The 27,972-nt window shown below is 43.5% G+C and overlaps 1 protein-coding gene and 1 pseudogene across 1 annotated transcript in view; both read left to right on the forward strand.

The window, feature by feature from the left end:
* LOC106576124 (metabotropic glutamate receptor 8) overlaps positions 1-27,972 on the forward strand; it is a 392,665-nt gene that overhangs the window by 77,980 nt on the left and 286,713 nt on the right. The gene's annotated exons all lie outside the window — the stretch shown is intronic.
* Positions 1,257-27,950, forward strand: LOC145861453 (uncharacterized; annotated as a pseudogene).

Raw genomic sequence — 27,972 nt, forward strand, 5'->3', positions numbered from 1 at the left:
TTAAAGTTACACTTTTCAAAAGGCACCGAATTGGTGGAATGGCCTATCTACCTCAGGAAGAAGTAAATGGGATCCCACACACCCTGGTGACAGTAACAACCTCTCAGGTGTCTAAACTGTTAGAGCAACTATTTATAAGGCAAATCAGTGTGTGTGTGAACAGCAAGTTTTCCAGTGTTAAATCAACACTAACAGTGTTAAATTAAATGCTGGTATATACGGGTCCAGTGTTAAATTAACACACTGCTTAGTGTAAAGCCTTATTTGCATATATCCAGAGTGCCTTTCAAGTGAATTGTAGAGTTACCACCCATGACTGTATTTGTTAGTGACAGAGCCATGTTTGTTGCATTCATCCAGTTTCTGTCCTGTGATCTTCACCAAGTGAGATCCTAGTTGAGCAGCCGTTGTGGAGTCACGGCTGCCAACAAATGATGATACAGAGGCTGCTAATGAGACATCACAACAAGAGCCACGAAGAGGTGAGAGGGTCCGCAGGTTAACTGGAAAGGGCAGAGAACTGCACGACGAAAAGTGAAGACAGCTCGAACATCGTTTCAGGGTCAGCTATGAGAAGTGGAAGGCTCTGGTAAAGGAGGCAAAACTGTTACTGACAGGCTGTTGCTCTGAAGACCTACTACCAGACCTCTTAAACAAGTTTAGCCATACCTCTACAGATCTAAACCTTGCCTATGTAAATTTGCGTCAAATCGGCATTCCCGACGATGGGATACGCTGCAGAGTTGATACTTGGGAAGCAGTCACAAGGTGGACATTATCAAGATGCTTGAATCTGACTTCAACGAGAGAGCTGCAGAGAGGACCTCCTGACAAAAGTGAAAGAGGGCATCAGACGCAAGGACAATAGACATTACGAGAGGCCGCTGCCATTTAAGGAAAAAATACCCAACCTGCCGAACAGTAAGACATGTGCAGTTCACCGTCTCAAGTGCCTGGAAAGGAGGCTAAGGAGAGACAAGCAGTACTACAAGGACTACACAGCATTCATGGAAGAGACCATAGCTTGTGGAGATGCTGAGAAGGTCTCTGAGGAGGAAATTAACAAGCATCCAGCATGGTACATCCCGCACTATGGGGTTTATCACCCACAAAAGCCTGGGAAGACACAAGTCGTCTTTGACTGCTCAGCAAAGTTTTGAGAGACGTCCTTGAATGACCATCTCCTTACCGGTCCAGAGTTGACAAACACATTGCTGGATGTCTTTTGCCATTTTCGTAAGGGTCCAGTCGCAATCATGTGTGACGTAGAATGCATGTTCCACCAGTTTCATGTGAAAGCAGAAGACCAAGATTATCTGCGGTTCCTTTGGTGGGAGAACGGAGATCTAGAGTCTCAACCCTCAATGTATCGTATGAAGGTCCACTTGTTCGGCGCAGCTTTATCTCCTGGTTGCGCCAACTATGGTCTCAAACATCTTGCTGCCGAAGGACGAGGAAGCTTCAGCGAGAAGTCTATCCAGTTCATAGAAAGGAACCTTTATTTTGATGATGGGTTGATGAGCGTATCGTCTGAAGCTGAAGCGGCCCAGCTGGTGAAAGAAGCAAGGGAGCCTTGCAGCATCGGAAAACTTTGGTTGCACAAGTTTATCTCTAACAGCAAGGAAGTTATAGCCACAATTCCCAAGGAAGAACGTGCCGAGGGTGCCAAAGACCTGGATATGGCTCTGGGTGAACCACATGGGGAGAGCGCTTGGTGTGCTGTGGTGTGTCGCATCAGACGAGTTCCAGTTTAGAGTAGTTGTCAAGGAGCCCCCACTCACAAGAAGAGGAGTGTTGTCTACAGTAGCCTCTGTATATGATACACTTGGGTTTGTGGCACACTTTGTCCTGGCAGGGAAGCAGATCTTGCAGCAGATGTGTTGTGACAAGATTGACCGGGATGACCCCCTTCCAGATGACCTACGTTCCCAGTGGGAATTCTGGCTGCAAGGTCTACAAAACTTGTCTGAATTAAGGATTCAACGAGGCTACTTGCCATCAAGTTTCAAGGAAGTGCAGAGTTATGAGCTCCATCACTTTTCTGACGCTAGTACCTCAGGTTATGGAGAGTGCTCATACCTCAGAACAATCAGCACAGCAGGAGAAGTTCATTGCTCCCTAGTTATGGGGAAGTCGAGAGTCGCCCCTTCCAAGGTTACGACCATACCACGACTGGAACTTTCAGCAGCGGTGGGAGCTGTTCGAACAAGTGACATGCTCAAAAAGAAGCTAGAGATACAAGGTCTACAGGAATACTTTTGGACAGACTCGACGGTAGTTCTTGGCTACATCAACAATGAAGCCAGAAGATTCCACATCTTTGTACCTAACAGTATTCAACGCATTAAGCAAAGCACAGATCCCAAACAATGGAGATATGTGACCTCTGAAGAGAATCCTGTGGATCACGCATCCAGAGGTCTCACATCAGAACAGCTCATGGCTTCCAACTGGTTCACAGGTCCAGACTTTCTTTGGCAAGAAGAACTTCCCAAAGGACAAGTCAAGGTGGGAGAGATCTCAGACAATGACCCAGAGCTGCAGAAATCCCTGGTCCATGATACCCAGGCAAAGGAAGAAAGATCGTTACTAGATCACCTTCACAAGTTCTCAGACTGGACAAGAGTGGTAAAAGCTATTGCCAGGCTCAAACGACGTGTCAAGGAAGCCATAGGCTTAAAACTGAGGTCCAGTGAAGCTACAAGCATGGAAGAAAGGAGAGAGGCAGAGCTCACCATTATAAAGATGGTTCAAGAAGCAGCCTTCTCCCATGAGATACACAACCTTAGGGACCAGAAAGACATCAAGACCAAAGATAAAGCAAGCAAGTTGCATAAATTGAGTCCATTTCTGGATGAGCAAGGTATCCTCAGGGTGGGAGGTCGCTTGGCTCATGAAAATCTTCATTCCCATGTGAAGCATCCTGCAATCCTGCCAAGAGATAGCCACTTGTCAGTGCTGCTCATCAAGCACTATCATGAATGAGTACGACACCAAAATCAAATCAAATCAAATGTATTTATATAGCCCTTCTTACATCAGCTGATATCTCAAAGTGCTGTACAGAAACCCAGCCTAAAACCCCAAACAGCAAGCAATGCAGGTGTAGAAGCACGGTGGCTAGGAAAAACTCCCTAGAAAGGCCAAAACCTAGGAAGAAACCTAGAGAGGAACCAGGCTATGAGGGGTGGCCAGTCCTCTTCTGGCTGTGCCGGGGTGGAGATTATAACAGAACATGGCCAAGATGTTCAAATGTTCATAAATGACCAGCATTGTCAAATAATAATAATCATAGTAGTTGTCGAGGGTGCAACAAGTCAGCAACTCAAGAGTAAGTGTCAGTTGGCTTTTTCATAGCCGATCTTTGAGAGTATCTCTACCGCTCCTGCTGTCTCTAGAGAGTTGAAAACAGCAGGTCTGGGACAGGTAGCACGTCCGGTGAACAGGTCAGAGTTCCAGCAGGTCTGGGACAGCAGGTCTGGGACAGGTAGCACGTCCGGTGAACAGGTCAGGGTTCCATAGCCGCAGGCAGAACAGTTGAAACTGGAGCAGCAGCACGGCCAGGTGGAGTGGGGACAGCAAGGAGTCATCATGCCAGGTAGTCCTGAGGCATGGTCCTAGGGCTCAGGTCCTCCGAGAGAGAAAGAAAGAAAGAGAGAAAGAGAGAATTAGAGAGAGCATATTTAAATTCACACAGGACACCGGCTAAGACAAGAGAAATACTCCAGATGTAACAGACTGACCCTATCCCCCGACACATAAACTACTGCAGCATAAATACTGGAGGCTGAGTCAGGAGGGGTCAGGAGACACTGTGGCCCCATCCGATGAAACCCCCGGACAGGGCAAAACAGGCAGGATATAACCCCACCCACTTTGCCAAAGCACAGCCCCCACACCACTGGAGGGATATCTCCAACCACCATCTTATCATTCTGAGACAAGGCCGAGTATAGCCCACAAAGATCTCCGCCACGGCACAACCCAAGGGGGGGCGCCAAACCAGACAGGAAGACCACGTCAGTGACTCAACCCACTCAAGTGACGCACCCCTCCTAGGGATGGCATGGAAGAACACCAGTAAGCCAGTGACTCAGCCCCTGTAATAGGGATAGAGGCAGAGAATCCCAGGGGAGAGAGGGGAACCGGCCAGGCAGAGACAGCAAGGGTGGTTCGTTGCTCCAGCCTTTCCGTTCACCTTCACACCCCTGGGCCAGACTACACTTAATCATAGGACCTACTGAAGAGATGAGTCTTCAGTAAAGACTTAAAGGTTGAGACTGAGTCTGCGTCTCTCACATGGGTAGGCAGACCATTCCATAAAAATGGAGCTCTATAGGAGAAAGCCCTGCCTCCAGCTGTTTGCTTAGAAATTCTAGGGACAATTAGGAGGCCCGCGTCTTGTGACCGTAGCGTACGTGTAGGTATGTACGGCAGGACCAAATCGGAAAGATAGGTAGGAGCAAGCCCATGTAATGCTTTGTAGGTTAGCAGTAAAACCTTGAAATCAGCCCTTGCCTTAACAGGAAGCCAGTGTAGGGAGGCTAGCACTGGAGTAATATGATCACATTTTTTGGTTCTAGTCAGGATTCTAGCAGCCGTATTTAGCACTAACTGAAGTTTATTTAGTGCTTTATCCGGGTAGCCGGAAAGTAGAGCATGGCAGTAGTCCAACCTAGAAGTAACAAAAGCATGGATACATTTTTCTGCATCGTTTTTGGACAGAACGTTTCTGATTTTTGCAATGTTATTTAGATGGAAAAAAGCTGTCCTTGAAACAGTCTTGATATGTTCTTCAAAAGAGAGATCAGGGTCCAGAGTAACGCCGAGGTCCTTCACAGTTTTATTTGAGACGACTGTGCAACCATCCAGATTAATTGTCAGATTCAACAGAAGTTCTCTTTGTTTCTTGGGACCTAGAACACCAAGGACGAGGAATGACGATCAATGAGCTGCGATCCAACGGTATATGGAGCCTAGGATGCAGCAATGCAGTTTACTCTTACGTCTACAAATGTGTGAAATGCAGGAAATTCAGAAGATGTACAGAAGAGCAAAGGATGGCAGATCTTCCGAAGGAACGCATGGAGACCACGCCTCCCTTCACATACTGCGGGATGGACTGCTTTGGACCTTTCTATGCCGAGGACGGAAGAAGAGAGATAAAGCGTTATGGGCTCCTACTCACTTGCATGGGCTCTCGAGCAGTTCACATTGAAATGCTTGATGACTTAACCACCGATGCCTTTATCAATGCCCTGCGTTCATTCATTGCCATACGTGGTAATGTTCGTCAAATCAGATGTGATCAAGGCAGCAACTTCATTGGCGCAAAACGTGAGTTTGTGGACACCTTGAAAGTAATGGATCAAGAACGACTGAAGGAACTTGGATGCGAGTTTATCATGAACACCCCATCTTCAAGTCATATGGGTGGTGTTTGGGAAAGGCAAATCCGCACTATACGAAGTGTCTTAACATCCATTCTTGATCAGTCAGACGGAAGACTCGACAGCGCTTCTCTGCGTATTTTTGTCTATGCAGTTATGGCGATTTAAAATAGTAGGCCCCTAACTACTGAATATCTGAATGATCCATTAGGTCCAGAACCTCTCACACCAAATCACATCTTGACAATGAAGTCCACAATTATCTTACCACCATCTGGACAGTTCATCAAGGAAGATCTTTATCTCCGCAAGAGATTGCGCAGAGTACAATTTTTAGCCAATGAATTCTGGACAAGGTAGAAGAAAGAGTACCTCCTAAACCTCCAACACAGACAGAAATGGATTAAAGACAGAAGAAACGCAAGGATTAATGACATTATCATCTTGCAAGATGATACTGCACCACGCAACCAGTGGAAATTGGTAAAGGTTACAGAAGTGTACTCGGGACAGGATGGCCAGGTGAGAAGATTCAAGTTACTGATCAGCGACAGGATGAGAAAGGTAAACGTATCACCAAACCCACCTATCTGGAGACGCCCATCCATAAGACAGTCATCCTCCTGGAAGCCGATCAAGAAACCTGCAGACCCCTTTCACATAAATCACCGGTGATTGGTGGGAGTGTAACTGACAATTAACCTATAAGTCTATGGCGTTGTTTTTTGTTTGAATTGTTTACGTGTTCGCTGTGCGGGGGAAATGATAAGACAAGCGGAACTAGTGGCTAACAACTGTTGTAACAGGGATTATTATCGTAGCAACACACCTTTGGAGTGAAGGCAATCCCGCGCTGTGTTCGCTAAGATTTCATGTCTTCAGGTGTAGTTCGTAAAGGTTGAAATGTGTATGTTAGGATGGTAACGTTATAATAATTAAGGATGAAGCGTGAATTCATGCCAGGAATGATACGTGTGAAGTTTTTGATTTCCTCCCTTCTGTAATAAGCAGCCAATGAGGTATTTTTATTTTATTCATGTGTTTAATCTGATACTGTTATAGCTCCAGCTAAACTGTTTATGTATGTAAGCACTTCAGAGTTATATCAAGCAAATGTATTTATCTAGTATTTTTAATTCACCTTTATTTAACCAGGTAGGCTAGTTGAGAACAAGTTCTCATTTACAACTGCGACCTGGCCAAGAATAAAGCAAAGCAGTTCGACACATACAACAACACAGAGTTACACATGGAATAAACAAGCGTACAGTCAATAATACAGTAGAAAAAGTCTATATACAGTGTGTGCAAATGAGGTCAGATAAGGGAGGTAAGGCAATAAATAGGCCATGTTGGCAAAGTAATTACAATATACCAATTAAACACTGGAGTGATTGATGTGCAGAAGATTAATGTGCAAGTAGAGATACTGGGGTTAGTTGGATGGGTTAGTTGGATGGGCTATTTACAGATGGGCTATGTACAGGTGCAGTGATCTGTGAGCTGCTCTGACAGCTGGTACTTAAAGTTAGTGACGGAGATATGAGTCTCCAGCTTCAGTGGTTTTTGCAATTCGTTCCAGTCATTGGCAGCAGAGAACTGGAAGGAAAGGCGGCCAAAGTAGGAATGGGCTTTGGGGGTGACCAGTGAAATATACCTGCTGGAGCGTGTGCTACCGGTGGGTGCTGCTATGGTGACCAGTGAGCTGAGATAAAGCGGGGCTTTACCTAGCAAAGACTTATAGATGACCTAGAGCCAGTGGGTTTGGCGACGAATATGAAGCGAGGGCCAGCCAACGAGAGCATACAGGTCGCAGTGGTGGGTAGTATATGGGGCTTTGGTGACAAAACAGATGGCACTGTGATCGACTGCATCCAATTTACTGAGTAGAGTGTTGGAGGCTATTTTGTAAATGACATCGCCGAAGTCAAGGATTGGCAAGATAGTAAGTTTTACGAGGGTATGTTTGGCAGCATTTGTTGCAAAATAGGAATGTCATACAATAAGTCGTACTCATCCTTAAAAATGTCGTACTGGAGAGAAGAGGACCAAAACACAGCAGGTATGGGCAGGCTCATCTTGATGTTTATTTATTTTCAAAATGAATGCCAAAATAACAAACCACGAGAATGAACGAACAACCAACAGTCTGGCAAAGCATAGGCTCAACACAGAACAATTCCCCACCACCCCAAAGACAAACACACACACCTATATAGGACTTCCAATCAAAGGCAACTATACACACCTGTCTTCAATTGGAAGTCCCAATCATCAACCCAACATTTAACATACACAAACATGCCACGTCCTGACCAAAACTAAAACACTAGCTCCTTCTGCTGGTCAGGACGTGACAGTACCCCCCCCTCAAGGTGCAGACCCCGGAATGCACCTAAAAAAGAAAAACAAGAAAATCCCCAATACCCCAACAAAAACCCAACAAACAATAACCCCTAAACCATAAGGGAGGGAAGGGAGGGTGGCTGCCGTCAACGACGGCACTGTGCTACACCCTCCCTCCCCAACCCACCTATCCTGGAGGTGGCTCAGGTGCAGGCCGTTCCAGGCTGTCGGGGCAGTCTGGCAACTCGGGACAGTCGGGGCAGTCTGGCAACTCGGGACAGTCGGGGCAGTCTGGCAACTCGGGACAGTCGGGGCAGTCTGGCAACTCGGGACAGTCGGGGCAGTCTGGCAACTCGGGACAGTCGGGGCAGTCTGGCAACTCGGGACAGTCGGGGCAGTCTGGCCACTCCGGCAGGTCAGGGCAGTCTGGCCACTCCGGCAGGTCAGGGCAGTCTGGCCACTCCGGCAGGTCAGGGCAGTCTGGCCACTCCGGCAGTTCAGGGCAGTCTGGCCACTCCGGCAGTTCAGTGCAGTCTGACCTCTCTGGCGACTGTTGACTGGCGGGCAGCTCTGACGACTGTTGACTGGCGGGCAGCTCTGACAACTGTTGACTGGCGGGCAGCTCTGACGACTGTTGACTGGCGGGCAGCTCTGACGACGACTGTTGACTGGCGGGCAGCTCTGATGACGACTGTTGACTGGCGGGCAGCTCTGATGACGACTGTTGACTGGCGGGCAGCTCTGATGACGACTGTTGACTGGCGGGCAGCTCTGGCGACTGTTGACTGGCGGGCAGCTCTGGCGACTGTTGACTGGCGGGCAGCTCTTGCCCCGTCAAACAGCCCTTGTGCCCCCCCCTAAAAAATTATTGGGGGTGCCTCTCGGTCTCCCTTACCTCGCCAGCCTTCTTCCGCTGCTTGGTCCTTTGTTGGTGGGGAATTCTGTCACTGAATAAGTCGTACTCATCCTTAAAAATGTCGTACTGGAGAGAAGAGGACCAAAACGCAGCAGGTATGGGCAGGCTCATCTTGATGTTTATTTATTTTCAAAATGAATGCCAAAATAACAAACCACGAGAATGAACGAACAACCAACAGTCTGGCAAAGCATAGGCTCAACACAGAACAATTCCCCACCACCCCAAAGACAAACACACACACCTATATAGGACTTCCAATCAAAGGCAACTATACACACCTGCCTTCAATTGGAAGTCCCAATCATCAACCCAACATTTAACAAACACAAACATGCCACGTCCTGACCAAAACTAAAACACTAGCTCCTTCTGCTGGTCAGGACGTGACAAGGAAGCCGATTATAGATTTCATTTTGGATTGGTGATGCTTAATGTGAGTCTGGCAGGAAAGTTTACAGTCTAACCAGACACCGAGGTGTTTATAGTTGTCCACATATTCTAAGTCAGAACCGTCCAGAGTAGTGATGCTGGACGGGTGGGCAGGTGTGGACAGCGATCGGTTGAAGAGCATGCATTTAGTTTTACTTGCATTTAAGAGCAGTTCGAGGCCACGGAAGGAGAGTTGTATTGCATTGAAGCTTGTCTGGAGGTTTGTTTACACAGTGTCCAAAGAAGGGCCAGAAGTATACAGAATGGTGTCGTTTGCGTAGAGGTGGATCAGAGAATCACCAGCAGCAAGAGCAACATCATTGATGTATACAGAGAAAAGAGTCGGCCCGAGAATTGAACTCCGTGGCACCCCCATAGAGACTGCCAGAGGTCCGGACAACAGGCCCTCCGATTTGACACACTGAACTCTGTCTGAGAAGTAGTTGGTGAACCAGGCGAGGCAGTCATTTGATAAACCAAGGCTGTTGAGTCTGCCAATAAGAATATGGTGATTGACAGAGTCGAAAGCCTTGGCCAGGTCGATGAATACAGCCGCACAGTATTGTCTCTTATCGATGGCAGTTATGATATCGTTTAGGACCTTGAGCGTGGCTGAGGTGCAACCATGACCAGCTCTGAAACCAGATTGCATAGCGGAGAAGGTACGATGGGATTCGAAATAGTCAGTAATCTGTCTGTTGACTTGGCTTTCGAAGACCTTAAAAAGGCAGGGTAGAATAGATATAGGTCTGTAGCAGTTTGGGTCTAGAGTGTCTCCCCCTTTGAAGAGTAGGATGATCGCGGCAGCTTTCCAATCTTTGGGAATCTCAGACCATACGAAAGAGAGGTTGAACAGGCTAGTAATAGGGGTTGCAACAATTTCGGAAGATAATTTTAGAAAGAGAGGGTCCAGATTGTCTAGCCCGGCTGATTTGTATGGGTCCAGCTATCTGGATTTGGGTGAAGGAGAAATGGGGGAAGCTTGGGCGAGTTGCTGCGGGGGGTGCCAGGCAGTTGACCAGTGTAGGGGTGGCCAGGTGGAAAGCATGGCCAGCCGTAGAGAAATGCTTATTGAAATTCTCAATTATAGTGGATTTATCGGTGGTGATAGTGTTTCCTAGCCTCCGTACAGTGGGCAGCTGGGAGGAGGTGCTTTTATTCTCCATGGACTTTACAGTGTCCCAGAACTTTTTTCAGTTTGTGCTACAGGATGCAAATTTCTGTTTGAAAAAGCTAGCCTTAGCTTTCCTAACTGCCTGTGTATATTTGTTCCTAACTTCCCTGAAAAGTTGCATATCACGGGGGCTATTCGATGCTAATACAATACGCCACAGGATGTTTTTGTGCTGGTCAAGGGCAGTCAGGTCTGGAGTGAACCAAGGGCTATATCTGTTCCTGGTTCTACATTTTTTGAATGGAGCATGCTTATTTAAGATGGTGAGGAAAGCACTTTTAAAGAATAACTAGGCATCCTCTACTGACGGGATGAGGTCAATATCATTCCAGGATACCCCAGCCAGGTCGATTAGAAAGGCCTGCTCGCTGGAGTGTTTTAGGGAGTGTTTGACAGTGATGAGGGGTGGTCGTTTGACCGCAGACTCATTACGGATGCAGGCAATGAGGCAGTGATCGCTGAGAGGTGTATTTGGAGGGCAAGTTGGTTAGGAGGACATCTATTAGGGAGGGTAATAAGTGACTTACTAATAAGTCACTCGTAAGACAAGAAGGTTGTAAGAGTGTGCTTAACTGTATTTTCATTTACTTTATAGTTCTCACGAAAGCTGATAATTCTGACTAAAACTACAGAATAAAGCCGCCAGTTAAAATCAAGGAACGGTTGTGCTCGTGGCTACTGGAGGGTGCTACACTAGTAGAGGCAGGCTGAGTGCTGGGGTTGACTGGGGTTGGGCTGCTGACCAGAATACTCTCTCTCTCTCTCTCTCTCTCTCTCTCTCTCTCTCTCTCTCCCTCTCTCTCTCTCTCTCTCTCTCTCTCTCTCTCTCTCTCTCTCTCTCTCTCTCTCTCTCTCTCTCTCTCTCTCTCTCCCCATCTCTCTCTCCATCTCTCTCTTCCTGACACTTCTCTCTCTCGCCCTGTTCCCTGCTTCTTTCTTTCTGCCAAGAGTCTTCATGTAACATACACAGCCCTAACGGTCCAAGAGCGTTGCTCAGTGTGTGGTATGTATGTGTCTGTGTCTAGTCTAGAGGCCAGCAGGGCTGCTCAGTCCTGCAGCAGGAATTCAGAAGAGTTATTTGAGGTCCAAATGTTAGCCAGCTACTGGCCATTTCCACCTCAATGAGCCACATTGCCCATCTACTACAGAGATAATGGCTGCAGCTACGGGACATAATTGGGAGACACTGTGCCCTCGCCCTATATGTGTGTAGTCCTTTGTGTATGTCCGATGGCTGGGTGTGTCCCAAATGATACCTGATTCCCTATATAGTGCACTACTTTTGACCATGGCCCATAGGGCCCATAGGGCCCCGGTCAAAAGTAGTGCACCATGTAGGGAATAGGGTGCCATTTGGGATACACCCAGACAGTCAGACAGCAGCTCCTCCAATGACAATGCCCGGTACTGAGTTTGACATGATCCTTCTATCCATCCCAAATCACGTCACACTTCATTCCCCACAGCACACCGGGAGGGGGCCGGACAGTTCAATTTTAATCATCTTCATGGTCGCCTTTAGCTTTTTGGGGGCCCTAAGCAAGATTTGTTCGCCCCCCCTAACGAATTTCATGCAGTTCTTCTCATTTTGCTGTGAGACAGATTTACAGCTAATTTCCTGCAATTATACACATTTTGCCATTACTTATGCCATGTTAAGGATATCTAAGTGAGAGTGACTAACACAATCAATGGGGGCCCCTAGGCACACGCCCTTTGTGACCGGTCAGTATTCAGCCATGATGACTACAAATTTAGATCGCTGGCTAGACTAATTCAACAATCTAAAAATTGCTAGCTTACGTGGCTAATTGAGTGATTGTCAGTGACTGACATAACAAGAGAAAAACTGCTGATGTACAACCACATTTTGAACTTGGACTTTGTATTCTACTCTTCTAACTTTCTAATTCAACTTTTCTAACTCTTTCTAACTTGCTTATGCCTGGAGCCGGCCCAGATCATCCTCTATATCCTATGATGCTGTCGTGGAAATTACCACCAGGGACACCTGAAGTCAATATTAAATCATTCTTTATTATCAGCAAGCTGGAGAGGTTCCAACAATATTAATACACTAGGTAGTACACGTCTGTCAAGAGCTCTGACTGTGGCAATCCCGTTAGTTCTCTTATATACTGCTTGCACAGACAAGTTATATTTGCATGATTTAGCTTATTCATTATTCATAATTTCTTCATCATTAACGTTTGGTTCAGCTGAGACCTTGAAAATGAGACACTTTTCGGTTCTCAAAACAATGTTCTGGGCGTACAGCCACATTGCTTATCCTGATTCCTCCCAGGCACGATCAATCAGTCACTTGCATGATCCCAGTCGAATTGGTTATTAGAAAAGCACAAACATAAACATTTTCTTCACATTCCCTCCTCTTATGATAATTATCGTTACATTTTAAGGTACGCATAAGATTATAGCTTCTTTTAAAAGGAGGTTCTTCTATTATAGTAAACGAAATCAACAGATACAATCAGACACTTCATTCTTTCGAAACCATTCGCTCTGGGTTGTACAATCTAGAATACACACAAGGGCTCTGTAGACTCAGATTGTTTCCATAGCTCTTACCTATAAAACCATTGCAGTAGAATGTTTAACTTAAGACCTTCGTTTCATACAGTTACACAAATGCTTCATTACACAAATTCATTTATGGATTTTGACATAAAATGTTCCTTCATAAAGCCATGGTGTCACGTTTGTCGTACGAATGGGACCAAAGCGCAGTGTGTGTATCGTTCCACATTTTATTTCAACTGTGAAACTATGCAAGACATACAAATAAACTAATAAGCAAAACAACAAACCGTGACGAAGAGGTGCAACATACAATTACTCAAAATTCAATCTCCCACAAACCCAGGTGGGAAAAACAACTACTTAAGTATGATCTCCAATTAGAGACATCGATGACCAGCTGCCTCTAATTGGAAATCATCCCACCACCAAAAAACATAGAAATACAGAAACAAGAACATGACAACATAGAAAATCTAAACTAGACACAACCCCATCACGCCCTGACCTACTCTACCATAGAAAATACAAGCTTCTATGGTCAGGACGTGACACATGGGCTCAGACAGGTTAATCGACGTTTACGGAGGAAGAATTTGAATGTAAATCTGACATGATGCTTCTATGACAGGATTGTCCAATTGACATTGACACAGTATGCCAATCTATGTCAGATGATTCATGTCAGTTGAGACAACCATAAATAAATGTATGTATTCATTCATTGTATTTTTATGTCAGGTGTCATGGAGTTTATATATATTGCATGAATGTATGCTGTTTTTCTTTCAAATAAGGAAGTCTCTACAGTGATCCTTGGTAAAAAAGTAGAGCGGCGTCGGGTCATATTGACAAAGATATTCAAACTTTATTGCCCAGGCACCACAGCTGCCTCACCTGTCACGCACGCACGCACACACGCACGCACGCACGCACGCACGCACGCACATAGTAGGTTGGAGCAGCAACAGTTGTGTCAGAGTCAAAAGATCAGTTTGCCAAAACAATATTACCTTGACACAGTTCCAAACACCCATGAACTCACACATCTGAGTAGGCCTACAGCTGGCAGAGCTCTGTAACAACATACAACCTCACCAATAGCTCTTCATGAATGAGGAGTAAGGAAAGGAAAGGAAAGGAAAGGAAAGGAAAGGAAAGGAAAGGAAAGGAAAGGAAAGGAAAGGAAAGGAAAGGAAAGGAAAGGAAAGGAAAGGAAAGGAAAGGAAAGGAAAGGAAATAGGACCTGACCTATCAACATCTAAACTTGGCGCTTTGACTGGTTAACTCATTCTAAGTATATGGTCACAGTATCTAGCCACTGGCACCCACACCTGTTGATGAAATGTTTGTTATCTTCACCATGCTGATTGCACTGCAGGTTGTGGTACTAGCATGTCAATATCATAATGTGAGGAATATTCCATTTCATTTTCATGGTCTATTAATTGAAGGTTTTCATATTTTATTTCTACTTTACTGTATGTCTTTCTCTTTTAATTAGTTCACCTTGTTATCTAGTACCCTGTGTTGGAAGGTGCTGGTAATTTGATTGGCCAGGTCTGGATGTCAGCCAGACGTATGTGTGAGGCTGTAATCAGGGGTGAGGAATCGCTGCAGGCTTGAGGAGACGTGGATGTTATCCAGGATTGATTAAGTTGACTGGAGCCAAGTTGGGGAACAATTCTCTCTCTCATCCCTCTCTCCCCCTACCCCCTTTATCTCTCTTTACTATTCTATCCTTCCTGTTTACATCCCTCTTCCTCCTCTCTCCCACCTCTTGCCCCCATCCCTGTTCTTTCTGTTTTTCTCCTCCTCTCCCTCTATACAACCAGCTCTGCTCTCCATGCAGTCGAGAATAGTAATGCTGTTTAGAAGCAATGAAAACCTCTGTTGGGATCCTGGGTCAGGAGTGAAGGATGAACTTTGACAGAATAAGGCGATTGTTTTTATTTTCTTTGATATATCCTTTATTTGTTTGTGCTGAGGGGATTTGAGGCATTTACATAGAGCTTATAGCTAGCTAAATCTCTCAGAATCACCTCAGCAACGGAAATTAATGCAGGAACACACACAGGACTCACGCACTCTCTCTCTCTCTCTCTCAAACACACACACACACACACACACACACACACACACACACACACACACACACACACACACACACACACACACACACACACACACACACACACACACACACACACACACACACACACACACACACACACACACACACACACACACACACACACACACAGACACACACCATAGGGCTTGACTAATTTAAGTGGCAGATTGGGGTGCTACGGTGCAGATTGGCATGCTGGGATGGGAACTTGATGAGTGTCGTGCAGTGCTTCTCATTAGGCAGGAGGACAACTGGTGATGTCATTATTCTCCTTGGATACAATCTGTTACTGTTGGACCTCATCTTCACCTGTAACACAGTCTAAAAGGGGAGGTGACAAGATGGTGGAAATATGCATCACAATAATATGTCCTCTGTTTCAGTTTGCTGTTTGAGTAGAGTCTTAATTTCCTGCTTAATAACCACCATCAACCCTGACCAGCCACTGTGTCGTTGCAGCAGCATACAGCCCATCAACTCTGTGTGTGTGTGTGTATGCTTGTGTTTGTGTGTGTAACTGTGTGCGTGTAACGGTCTCTCCCCTCACCCTTAATCCTGACGCATGTCCACCCTTCTCCGTCAGATTGTTTTACAGTAGGTCTTTCTGTGTTTGTGTGTGTCTGGGTTAATTAGCTATGGAGCAGCCCCATCTATCAGCCTAATGCTCCGTCCCTGCCCAAGACAGTTCCATTAACACTGTACACACACACACACACACACATACACACACACACACACACACACACACACACACACACACACACACACACACACAGCCCCAGTAGAGAGGAGAAATGTTTCCATCTTCCCCCCGAGGGACTTGGGTCAGGGTGGATATTATAATAGAGCTTGGTAGAATTTGTTTATTCTTTTTTTATTTCACCTTTATTTAACCAGGTAGGCCAGTTGAGAACAGGTTCTCATTTCCAACTACGACCTGGCCAAGATAAAGCAAAGCGACAAAAAACACAGAGTTACACATGGGATAAACAAATGTCCAGTCAATAATACAATAGAGAAATCTGTATACAGTGTGTGCAAATGAAGTAAGGCAATAAATAGGCCAACAGTGGCGAAGTAATTACAATTTACACTGGAGTGATATATGTGCAGATGAGGATGTGCAAGTAGAAATACTGGTGTGCAAAAGAGCAGAAAAAGAAAAAGAAAATATGGGGATGAGGTAGGTAGTTGGTTGAATGGGCTATTTATAGATGGGCTGTGTACAGCTGCAGCAATCGGTAAGTATAACGCAAGTCATATAAAGGGGACCAAGGCGCAGCGTGTATAGTGCTCATATTCACTTTTATTATGAAGACACTAGAACAAAACGACCGACAACAGTTCCGTCAACAGAAAACAACTACCAACAAAACCCAGGAAGAAAAACCCCTACTTAAATATGATCTCTAATCAGAGGCAACGAGGATCAGCTGGCTCCAATTAGAGATCAACCCAAACAATCCCAACATAGAAATAGAAAAACTAGAACTTAAACATAGAAATAGAAAACATAGAAAAACACAACATCCCCTGTCACGCCCTGACCTACTCTACTATAGAAAATGACATCTTACTAGGATCAGGACGTGACAGTAAGCTGCTCTGACAGCTGACGGTTAAAGTTAGTGAGGGAGATACAAGTCTCCAGCTTCAGTGATTTTTGAAATTTGTTCCAGCCATTGGCAGCAGAGAACTGGAAGGAAAGGCAGTCAAATAGGTGTTGGCTTTGGGGATGACCAGTGAGATATACCTGCTGGAGCGCGTGCTACCGGTGGGTGCCGCTATGGTGACCAGTGAGCTGAGATTAAGCGGGGCTTTACCTAGCAAAGACTTAATTTAAAGATGACCTGGAGCTAGTGGGTTTGGCGACAAATATGTAGCGAGGACCTGCCAACGAGAGCATACAGGTCGCAGTGGTGGGCAGTATATGGGGCTTTGGGGACAAAACAGATGGCACTGTGATAGACTGCATCCAATTTGCTGAGTAGAGTGTTGGAGGCTATTTTTTAAATTACATCGCCGAAGTCAAGGATTGGTAGGATAGTACATTTTATGAGGGTATGTTTGGCAGCATGAGTGAAGGAGGCTTTGTTGCGAAATAAGAAGCCGATTCTAGATTTAACTTTGGATTGGAGATGCTTAATGTGAGTCTGGAAGGAGAGTTTACAGTCTAGCCAGACACCTAGGTATTTATAGTTGTCCACATATTCTAAGTCAGAACCGTCCAGAGTAGTGATGATTGTCGGGCGGGCGGATGCGAGCAGCGGGCGGGTGCGGGCAGCGGGCGGGTGCGGGCAGTGATCGGTTGAAGAGCATGCATTTCATTTTACTAGCGTTTCAGAGCAGTTGGAGGCCAAGGAAGGAGTGTTGTATGGCGTTGAAACTCGTTTGGAGGTTTGTTTACACAGTGTCCAAAGAAGGGCCAGATGTATACAGAATGGTGTCGTTTTCGTAGAGGTGGATCAAAGAGTCACCAGCAGCAAGAGCGACATCATTGATGTATACAGAGAAAAAAGTCAGCCTGAAAATTAAACCCTGCGACACCCCGATAGAGACAGCCAGAGGTCCGGACAACAGGCCCTCCGATTTGACACACTGAACTCTATCAGAGAAGTAGTTTGTGAATCAGCCGAGGCAGTCATTAGAGAAATCAAGGCTGTTGAGTCTGCCGATAAGAATGTGGTGATTGACAGAGTCGATAGCCTTGGCCAGGTCGATAAAGACGGCTGCACAGTATTGTCTCTTATCGATGGCAGTTATGATATCGTTTAGGACCTTGAGCATGGCTGAGGTGCACCCGTGACCAGCTCGGAAACCAGATTGCATAGCGGAGAATGTACGGTGGGATTCGAAATGGTCGGTAATCTGTTTGTTCACTTGGCTTTCGAAGACTTTAGAAAGGCAAGGCAGGATGGATATAGGTCTGTAACAGTTTGGGTCTAGATTGCCTCCCCCTTTGAAGAGGGAGATGACCACGGCCGCTTTCCAACCTTTAGGAATCTCAGATGATACGAAAGAGAGGTTGAACAGACTAGTAATAGGGGTGAGCAGGTCACTGGGACTAAAATCCCCTCAACATCAGTTGAAGTATAATCTAGAGGTCCAGGCTAGAATCCCCTCAACATCAGTTGAAGTATAATCTACAGGTCCAGACTAAAATCCCCTCAACATCAGTTGAAGTATAATCTACAGGTCCAGACTAGAATCCCCTCAACATCAGTTGAAGTATAATCTACAGGTCCAGACTAGAATCCCCTCAACATCAGTTGAAGTATAATCTACAGGTCCAGACTAGAATCCCCTCAACATCAATGCTCCAACAAAGTGACATCATCTGTCAATGTGACATTCACCTTACAGTATGTCACTGTCTGTCCCCATTTCCTCTTCTTCCCTTGATATTACCTGTGAAAAGTCTGCCTTTCAGACATACATACAATGCTAACCTGTGGACTGTGTGATTACATGAATGTGCTTGTGTTTGTCAATGTACCTGTATGTGTGTACATGTGTGTACTGTACGTGTATAGTAGTATTAACATGCTGAACGGTGCTTTCCCTGCAGAGAGTGGGATGTGTAATTGTGGTGACTTTATTTTCCCTGGCGTCGCTGTGAACCACGCTCCTCAGCCTCTCCCTGTCCTCTCTACGACCGGCAGGCTGATTATTTGAGCAGCTCTGATTGAAACTGCATATTCATTAGAGCAAATGGAATTAGAGGTGGATTCACGGCCTAATCAACTTCTCCAGCGAAATCGTAACGAATCCTTAATTTCCTCCCTCCTCCCCTCCCTTTGACTCTCCCTCCCTCTGCTTTGAAAACGGCTGCTTTCTCAACCCACGGTTCATAGATGATTTATACTGTATCCAGAGAGTCACAAGCTTGTCACCACAGTAGGACTGATATTATGGAGTCGACGAGCGGTTATTTATCCTTGTTTCTCTGCATTTGTCCAGAACGTGAAGATTTGAATGAAAAGTTGTGACTCGTTTGACTAGTGACTCGTGAGCAGAGCCACATATATACATCATTATGTATATGTCTTGGGTTATGAGAATGGGTTGTAGTCATAAAAGTAGCATTGACTTTAACTGTATGCTGTGCACAGTAGACAGCACAGTAGACAGCACAGTAGACAGCACAGTAGACAGTACACAACACAGTACACAGCACAGTAGAGAGCACAGTAGACAGCACAGTAGACAGCACAGTAGACAGTACAGTAGACAGTAGACAGCACAGTAGACAGCACAGTAGACAGTACACAACAGTAGACAGCACAGTAGACAGTACAGTAGACAGTACACAACACAGTAGACAGCACAGTAGACAGTACAGTAGACAGCATAGTATACAGCACAGTAGACAGTACAGTAGACAGTACAGTAGACAGCACAGTAGACAGTACAGTATACAACACAGCATACAGCACAGTATACAGTACAGTAGACAGTACAGTATACAGTACAGTATACAGCACAGTAGACAGCACAGTAGACAGCACAGTAGACAGTACAGTATACAACACAGTAGACAGTACAGTATACAGTACAGTATACAACACAGTAGACAGTACAGTATACAGTACAGTATACAACACAGCAGACAATACAGTAGACAGCACAGTATACAGTACAGTAGACAGTACAGTATACAGTACAGTAGACAGTACAGTATACAACACAGTAGACAGTACAGTAGACAGTACAGTAGACAGCACAGTAGACAGTACACAACACAGAAGACAGAAAAGTATACAACACAGTAGACAGTACAGTAGACAGTACAGTAGACAGTACACAGCACAGAAGACAGTAAACTATACAACACAGTAGACAGTACAGTAGACAGTACAATATACAACACAGTAGACAGTACAGTATACAGTACAGTATACAACAAAGGAGACAGTACAGTATACAACACAGTAGACAGTACAGTATACAACACAGTATACAGTACAAATACAGCACAGTATACAACACAGTAGACAGTACAATATACAACACAGTAGACAGTACAGTAGACAGTACAGTATACAACACAGTATACAGTACAAATACAGCACAGTATACAACACAGTAGACAGTACAATATACAACACAGTAGACAGTACAGTATACAACACAGTAGACAGTACAGTAGACAGTACAGTATAAGACACAGTAGACAGTACAGTAGACAGTATAGTATACAGCACAGTAGACAGTACAGTATACAACACAGTAGACAGTACAGTAGACAGGACAGTATACAACACAGTTTACAGTACAGTATACAGCACAGTATACAATACAGTATACAGCACAGTAGACAGTACAGTATACAATACAGTATACAGTACAATAGACAGCACAGTAGACAGTACAGTAGACAGTACAGTATACAACACAGTATACAGTACAGTATACAACACAGTAGACAGTACAGTATACAGTACAGTATATAACACAGTAGACAGTACAGTATACAGCACAGAAGACAGCACAGTAGACAGCACAGTATACATCACAGTATACAACACAGTATACAACACAGTATACATCACAGTATACAGCACAGTATACAGCACATTATACATCACAGTAGACGATACAGTATACAGCACAGTATACATCACAGTATACAGCACAGTATACAACACAGTAGACGATACAGTAAACAACACAGTATACATCACATTGTACAGCACAGTATTCAACACAGTATACAACACAGTAAACATCACAGTGTACAGCACAGTATACAACACAGTATACGTCACAGTATACGTCACAGTATACAGCACAGTATACAACACAGTATACATCACAGTGTACAGTACAGTAGACAACACAGTAGACTGTATAGTATACAGTACGGTATACAACACAGTATACAACACGGTATACATCACAGTAAACAGCACAGCAGACGCTATAGTATACAGCACAGTATACAGTACACTAGACAGTACTGTCGACAGTACAGTAGACATTACAGTATGCAGTACGGTATGCAACACAGTATACATCAGCGTATAGAGCACAGTATACAACACAGTAGACGATACAGTAAACAGCACAGTAGACAGCACAGTATACAACACAGTAGACAATACAGTATACAGCAGAGTATACAGTACAGTATACAACACAGTAGACAATATAGTATACATCATAGTATGCAACACAGTATACATCACAGTGTACATCACAGTATACAACACAGTGTATATCACAGTATACAGCACAGTATACAACACAGTAGACAACACAGTATACATCACAGTGTACAGTACGGTATACAACACAGTATACAACACAGTATAAATACCAGTGTTCAGCACAGTATACAGCACAGTATACAACACAGTACACAACACAGTAGACAACACACTATACAGTACGGTATATAACACAGTATACAACACAGTAGACAGCACAGTATACAGTACGGTATATAACACAGTATGCAACACAGTATACATCACAGTATGCATGACAGTATACAGTACAGAAGACATCACAGTATGCAGCACAGTATACAACACAGTATACATCACAGTATACAGCACAGTAGACAATACAGTATACAGCACAGTATACATCACAGTATACAACACAGTATACATCACAGTATACAGCACAGTATACAACACAGTACACAACACAGTACACAACACAGTACACAACACAGGAGACAACACACTATACAGTACGGTATATAACACAGTATACAACACAGTAGACAACACAGTATACAGTACAGTATATAACACAGTATGCAACACAGTATACATCACAGTATGCATGACAGTATACAGTACAGAAGACATCACAGTATGCAGCACAGTATACAACACAGTAGACGATACAGTATACAACACAGTATACAGCACAGTAGACAACACAGTATACATCACAGTATACAACACAATATACATCACAGTATACAGCACATTATACAGTACAGTAGACAGTACAGTAGACAGCACAGTAGACAGTACTGTAGAGAGTCCTGTATACAGTACAGTAGACAGTACAGTATACAACACAGTAGACAGTACAGTATATAACACAGTAGGCAGTACAGTACACAGTACAGTATACAACACAGTAGACAGTACAGTAGACAACACAGTAGACAGTACAGTTTACAGTACAGTATTCAACACAGTAGACAGTACAGTATATAACACAGTAGAGAGTAAAGTATACAACACAGTAGACAGTACAGTATACAGTACAGTATACAACACAGTATACAGCAAAGTATATAACACAGTAGACAGTACAGAATACAACACAGTAGACAGTACAGTAGACAGTACAGTAGACAACACAGTAGACAGTACAATAGACAGTACAGTATACAGCACAGTAGACAGTACAGTATACACCACAGTATACAGTACAGTATACAGCACAGTATACAATACAGTATACAGCACAGTAGATAGTACAGTATACAACAGAGTAGACAGTACAGTAGACAGCACAGTATACAGTACAGTAGACAGTACAGTAGACAGCACAGTATACAGTACAGTAGATAGCACAGTAGACAGTACAGTATACAGTATGGTATACAACACAGTATACAACCCGGTATACATCACAGTAAATAGCACAGCAGACGCTATAGTATACAGCACAGTATACAGTACAGTAGACACCACAGTATAAATCACAGTATACAGCACAGTATACAACACAGTAGATGATACAGTATACAGCACAGTATACATCACAGTGTACAGCACAGTATACAACACAGTATACAACACATTATACATCACAGTGTAAAGCACAGTATACAACACAGTATACATCACAGTATACAGCACATTATACAACATAGTAGACAACACAGTATACATCACAGTGTACAGTACAGTAGACAACACAGTAGACAGTACAGTATACAGTATGGTATACAACACAGTATACAACCCGGTATACATCACAGTAAATAACACAGCAGACGCTATAGTATACAGCACAGTATACAGTACAGTAGACAGTACAGTATACACCACAGTATACAGCACAGTAGACAGCACAGTATACAACACAGTAGACGATAAAGTATACTGCAGAGTATACAGTACAGTATACAACACAGTAGACAATATAGTATACCTCATAGTATGCAACACAGTATACATCACAGTATACATCACAGTATACATCACAGTATACAGCACAGGATACAACACAGTATAACTCACAGTATACAGCACAGTATACAACACAGTAGACAATGAAGTATACATCACAGTGTACAGCACAGTATACAACACAGTATACAACACAGTATACAACACAGTATACAACACAGTATTCATCACAGTATACAGCACAGTATACAACACAGTAGACAACACAGTATACATCACAGTATACAGTACGGTATACAACACAGTATACAACACAGTATACATCACAGTGTCCAGCACAGTATACAACACAGTAGACAACATAGTATACATCACAGTGTACAGTACGGTATGCAACACAGTATACAACACTGTATACATCACAGTATGCATCACAGTAGACGCTATAGTATACACCGCAGTATACAGTGCAGTATAAACACATTATACATCACAGTATACAACACAATAGACGATACAGTATACAGCAGAGTATACAGCGCAGTATACAACACAGGAGCCGATACAGTACACAGCACAGTATACAGTACAGTATACAACACAGTAGACGATATAGTATACATCACAGTATACAGCACAGTATACATCACAGTAGACGATATAGTATACATCACCGTATACAGCACAATATACATCACAGTATACATCACAGTCTACAACACAGTATACATCACAGTATACATCACAGTATATGGTACAGTATACAGCACAGTAGACAATATAGTATACATCACAGTGTACAGCGCAGTATACAACACAGTAGACGATATAGTATACATCACAGTATACAGCACAATATACATCACAGTATACAGCACAGTATACAGCACAGTATACATCACAGTATACAACAGAGTATACATCACAGTATACATCACAGTTTACAGCACAGTATAGATCACAGTATACAACACAGTATACATCACAGTATACATCACAGTATACAGCACAGTATTCAACACAGTAGACAATATAGTATATATCACAGTGTACAGCACAGTATACAGCACAGTATACATCACAGTATACAGCACAGTATACAACACAGTAGACAACACAGTATACATCACAGTGTACAGTACGGAATACAACACAGTATACAACACAGTATACATCACAGTGTACAGCACAGTACACAACACAGTAGACAACACAGTATGCAGTATGGTATATAACACAGTATACAACACAGTATGCATCACAGTATGCATCACAGTATACAGTACAGAAGACATCACAGCATGCAGCACAGTGTACAACACAGTAGACGATATAGTATAAAACACAGTATACAGCACAATAGACAACACAGTATACATCACAGTATAAAGCACATTATACAGTACAGTAGACAGTACAGTAGACAGTACGGTATGCAATACAGTAGACAGTACAGTAGACATTACAGTAGACATTACAGTATACAGTACAGTAGACATCACAGTATGCAGCACAGTATACAGTACAGTAGACATTACAGTATACAGCACAGTAGACGATATAGTATACATTACAGTATACAACACAGTAGACAATATAGTGTACATTACAGTATACAGTACAGTATACAACACAGTAGACATCACAATATGCAGCACAGTATACAGTACAGTAGACATTACAGTATACAGTACAGTAGACAACTTTGTATACATCACAGTATACACCACAGTATACAGTACAGTATACAACACAGTAAACAGCACAGTATATAGTACAGTATACAACACTGTATACAGTACAGTAGACAATATAGTATACATCACAGTATACAACACAGTATACAGTGCAGTATGCAGCACAGTATACATCACTGTATACAACACGGTATACATCACAGTATACAACACAGTATACAGCACAGTATGCATCACAGTATACATCACATTATACAATACAGTATACCAGACAGTATACAACACGGTATCCATCACAGTACACAGCACAGTATAGATCACAGTATAAAACACAGAGGACAGCACAGTATGCATCACAGTAAACAGTAGAGTAGATTATACAGTATACATCTCAGTATACAACACAGTATACATCACAGTATACATCGCAGTGTACAACGCAGCATACAACACAGTAGACAGTACAGTATGCAGCACAGTATACAACACAGTATACATCACAGTATACAACACAGTATACATCACAGTATACAACACAGTATACAACACAGTATGCAGCACAGTATACATCACAGTATACAGCACAGTATACAACACAGTAGACAACACAGTATACATCACAGTGTACAGTACGGAATACAACACAGTATACAACACAGTATACATCACAGTGTACAGCACAGTATACAACACAGTAGACAACACAGTATACAGTATGGTATATAACACAGTATACAACACAGTATGCATCACAGTATGCATCACAGTATACAGTACAGAAGACATCACAGCATGCAGCACAATGTACAACACAGTAGACGATACAGTATAAAACACAGTATACAGCACAATAGACAACACAGTATACATCACAGTATACAACACAGTATAAAGCACATTATACAGTACAGTAGACAGTACAGTAGACAGTACGGTATGCAATACAGTAGACAGTACAGTAGACATTACAGTAGACATTACAGTATACAGTACAGTAGACATCACAGTATGCAGCACAGTATACAGTACAGTAGACATTACAGTATACAGCACAGTAGACGATATAGTATACATTACAGTATACAACACAGTAGACAATATAGTGTACATTACAGTATACAGTACAGTATACAACACAGTAGACATCACAATATGCAGCACAGTATACAGTACAGTAGACATTACAGTATACAGTACAGTAGACAACTTTGTATACATCACAGTATACACCACAGTATACAGTACAGTATACAACACAGTAAACAGCACAGTATATAGCACAGTATACAACACTGTACACAGTACAGTAGACAATATAGTATACATCACAGTATACAACACAGTATACAGTGCAGTATGCAGCACAGTATACATCACTGTATACAACACGGTATACATCACAGTATACAACACAGTATACAGCACAGTATGCATCACAGTATACATCACAGTATACATCACAGTATACAACACAGTATACCAGACAGTATACAACACGGTATCCATCACAGTACACAGCACAGTATAGATCACAGTATAAAACACAGAGGACAGCACAGTATGCATCACAGTAAACAGTAGAGTAGATTATACAGTATACATCTCAGTATACAACACAGTATACATCACAGTATACATCGCAGTGTACAACGCAGCATACAACACAGTAGACAGTACAGTATGCAGCACAGTATACAACACAGTATACATCACAGTATACAACACAGTATACATCACAGTATACAACACAGTATACAACACAGTATGCAGCACAGTGGATAGTACAGTATACATCACAGTATTCAGTACAGTGGACGGTATAGTATACATCAAAGTATACAGTACAGTAGACAATATAGTATACATCACAGTATACAACACAGTATACAGCACAGTAGACGATATAGTATAGATCTCAGTATACAGTACAGTTTGCAGTACAGTAGAGAATACACTATACAGCACAGCAACTTTTCAGGGAAGTTAGGAACAAATATACACAGGCAGTTAGAAAAGCTAAGGCTTGCTTTTTCAAACAGAAATTTACATCCTGTAGTACTAACTCAAAAATTTTCTTAGACACTGTAAAGTCCATGGAGAATAAGAGCACCTCCTCCCAGCTGCCCACTGCTCTGAGGCTAGGAAACACTGTTACCACCGATAAATCCACTATAATTGAACATTTCAATAAGCATTTCTCTACGGCTGGCCAATGCTTTCCACCTGGCTACCCCTACCCCGGTCAACAACCCAGCACCCCCCACAGCAACCCGCCAAAGCCCCCACCATTTCTCCTTCACCCAAATCTAGATAGCCGATGTTCTGAAAGAGCTGCAAAATCTGAACCCATACAAATCAGCCGGGCTAGACAATCTGGACCCACTCTTTCTAATATTATCTGCCCAAATTGTTGCAACCCCTATTACTAGTCTGTTCAACCTCTCTTTCGTATCTTCTGAGATTCCCAAAGATTGGAAAGCTGCCGCGGTCATCCCCCTCTTCAAAGGGGGAGACACTGTAGACTAAAACTGCTACAGACCTATATCTATCCTACCCTGTCTTTCTAAGGTCTTCGAAAGCCAAGTTAACAAACAGATTACCGACCATTTCGAATCCCACCGTACCTTCTCCGCTATGCAATCTGGTTTCAGAGCTGGTCATGGGTGCACCTCAGCCACGCTCAAGGTCCTAAACGACATCATAACCGCCATCGATAAGAGACATTACTGTGCAGCCGTATTTATCGACCTGGCCAAGGCTATCGACTCTGTCAATCACCACATTCTTATTGGCAGACTCGACAGCCTTGGTTTCTCAAATGATTGCCTCGCCTGGTTTACCAACCACTTCTCTGATAGAGTTCAGTGTGTCAAATCAGAGGGCCTGTTGGCCGGACCTCTGGCAGGCTCTATGGGTATGCCACAGGGTTCAATTCTCGGGCCGACTCTCTTCTCTATATACATCAATGATGTTGCTCTTGCTGCTGGTGATTCTCTGATCCACCTCTACTCAGACGTCACCATTCTGTATACTTCTGGCCCCTCTTTCTACACTTTGTTAACTAACCTCCAGACGAGCTTCAATGCCATACAACTCTCCTTCCGTGGCCTCCAAGTGCTCTTAAACGCAGGTAAAACTAAATGCATGCTATTCAATCGATCACTGCCCTCACCTGCTTGCCCGTTCCAGCATTACTATTCTGGACGGCTCTGACTTAGAATACGTGGACAACTACAAATA

The sequence above is a fragment of the Salmo salar genome, chromosome 17 (genome assembly GCF_965601325.2).
Source record: "Salmo salar chromosome 17, fSalSal1, whole genome shotgun sequence".
Lineage (NCBI taxonomy): Eukaryota > Metazoa > Chordata > Actinopteri > Salmoniformes > Salmonidae > Salmo > Salmo salar.